Below are 2,952 nucleotides of genomic sequence, written 5' to 3' on the forward strand. Positions count from 1 at the left end.
CTCTGCCCAGGGTGAGATCCTGTCTGCCCCTGGAATCAGCTCCACTTCACATGGTCACCAGCTCCTTATCTGCAGCACTGCCCACTGGGTAGGGATCACTACCTGGGATTCACCCTAACAAATCTACTGGGGCTTCAGGTGCAACATTGAACAAAACAGAGTAAAACTCCAGCTTTCTCAGCACCCACTTAATTCAGCTGCTGTGATTTCTGTGTATTGACTTGACCTAAATTATTTACCAAGTGATGTTTATTAGAACGAGCAGCACATACGCTTGCCCTGTTCTTATTCTTCTCCAGGCATCTGTCTGTGGCAGCAGTTTGGCAGGAAAGGGGAGGAAAGAAGGGAAAGAAAGCTGCTGATTTTTGTTTGGGGTTGATTTTTTTCAGGCTGACAAATTCTGTGGTGACTACAAAAGATGTTTAATGGGTGAGGTAGAAAAAGGCTGACTGAAATGTCCCATTTGCTGCAGGGTGTGGGATCTAGCCAGACAGGATTGACCCACTCCCCTTCCCAGCCAGGTCCATGAAGGTGCTGTTTTTCTGCTGGCTTTGCCAGTTCACCCCATTGTGAGGAGTTATAGCTGCACTGGTGCTCTGTGGCACAGAGGCTGGATGCAGTGGGAGGGGGATGCTCAGACAAAAAGGCAACAATATCCTCTTCAGACAAGAGGGGAGGAGCTGGGGGTCAGCACCAGTGTCAGAGGGTCTCAGGCCTGATGATCTGGAAGAACACTGTCAGCCTCACAGTATCAGGCACAGACCCTCACAACCACAGACAGCAAGTAAGCAATATGAAGTCCTGAAATTTTCTCTCAAAATTCTTGTAGTGATTCTTCCACACATCCCAAACCACCAATCCCTTTCCCCAGAATCTAGCTATGGCAGGATCCTTGCACACTGGGCATAGCGTAGTGTTTGTTAGCTTGTTAGCTTTACTCTCCTTGGAGGATTAGATACTTTTTACTTCCAGTCTTTATGCTGTCAGCTGCTTTACCCAAAAGCAGTGCCTGGGATTTGACTTTTAAAAGCTGTTTCTGGGGGCATACAGCACTCTGGTGGCAATGCCTCCATGAGGTTTTACAAGTGAACTGCTTCTGAAGTCCATCTGTTCTCCTCAGAGAAGCTGGGCTCCACTGCTGTTCACCCCAAAAGATCAAGAGAAATGAAGGAAGATGCAACAACTCGTCTGGAGATGCAAGTGGGAAACTGCTAGTTCTGCTTCCTCCAAAATCTAACTGCACATGGCAAATTGGGCAGGCAGAGCATGGATTGTTACATCCTGTAGGACAAACAGGATTAACAGCCCTGGTGCTAGCCAAACATAGAATTATAAAAAACAGGGATGGAAGGGCTCAAACAACATCTTGTCCACCCCAATTCCACAAGGCACCATCTGCTGTTTGCCTAGTCAGCTCTTAAAAGCCTCCCACGATGGAGATGTCACTGCCTTTCCAGGCAACTTTCTCCATTGCTTTTCTGCCACTGCTGTCAGGAAGCTTTGTTCTCATGACAAACTTAAGTCACTCTTTCTAAAATGTAAGGCCATTATTCCTTACCCTCACCAAAGCAGTCAGGAAAAAAAAATTCTGTTTCCTTACTGAGGTTTTTTGTGTTTTTAGAAACCATTGTCAACTCTGTCTTCAGTCATCTCTCAGTTAAGCCTAGTTCTTTCACTTTTCCCCCCTAACATGTTTTCCACCATCTATGCTCTCTATCTGTATGTCACCTCAGAACTCTTGGAGTGTGGTGATTGCACGTCCAAAAGAGGATCCAGCAGTCTTCCAACTGGTGATGCTTGTCCTTGAACCATAAACTATTTTTCAGGGTCATTTTTTCCATTAGGCATTGCAAATCCTGCCTGCCAGACATGCATAGAGCCTTTTCCAGATGTGTGTAGAGCTCACCCTCAGCTGCAGATTTAATAATCCCCTAGCCCATCCACCAAGCTGTTTTAATGAAAACATGGTATTATAAAGCACCCACTCAATAAATCTTTACAGTCTGACAGCAAATCATTGAAGACTTATCTCTAGATCTGTTTATCCTTTTTCCATTGGACTGATCTCTAGTTTGTGTAGCTCCATGTCTATAGCAGACTGACATCCTTGTTTAGCTCAGTTTGTACAGTGAAAGCACCAGCAGCGTAGCACCAGCATGAGTTTCCAAGGGAGTCATGCTAGGTGCAGCCTCCAAAGAGGTGGATTTTTCCCTTGCAGGAGCTCCCAGCACAGCAACATGACTGTAGACAGTTGAGCTCCACTTCTGGTAGCTGCAGTAAATGAAAGACCAGGCTCCACAGTGTGTTTAGGAAGGGAAAGCTTTCTGGAGCCATTAAGTCACTAACGTCCGTGTAGTCAGACCTGAAAGAAAGGTGCTGAATTGATGGATGTACTTGTCATATTTATAGTTTGTAGCAGAGTGATGAATGTGCTTTGTGGTTTATAATGCGATGCTCATTTAACTCTCCTTTTTAAGATCTGGCTGATTTATAGAAGCCAGTGTTACTATTGCATTTCAGTGGGGTGACAGGGATAATATTAGAGCACAGAGGTTTGTCAATTAGTCTTGAATGACAAAGCCAGGCTCCAAATGGCTGCCTCTGATTGGGAAGATTTAACACTGGAGAAAATGGATCCATTTTAAAGACATCTCTGGTGCAATAGTGACCCACTGATTTATGTCCTTACCCAGCATTTTGTGGAAGTCCTAATTTATGGGGATACAGCTCCAGCTGCCTCAGTGAGTCAATTCAGAGGGGTGTTCCAGCACACAGCACATCTCTGGCTGTAGCAGATGTCAGGTACCACTGCCCAGCTGTAACAGAACACCCCAGAGCCACCCCTTCCCTACTTTTCTCGTGATGGCTAATGGTTTGGAGTACATTTGTTTTTATTACCCATGGAGAAGCACTTGATTTTCGGGAGTCAGGGGTTCAGTGTGCACCAGAAAG

Source organism: Geospiza fortis, unplaced genomic scaffold (assembly GCF_000277835.1).
Source record: "Geospiza fortis unplaced genomic scaffold, GeoFor_1.0 scaffold173, whole genome shotgun sequence".
In the NCBI taxonomy this organism is placed as follows: domain Eukaryota; kingdom Metazoa; phylum Chordata; class Aves; order Passeriformes; family Thraupidae; genus Geospiza; species Geospiza fortis.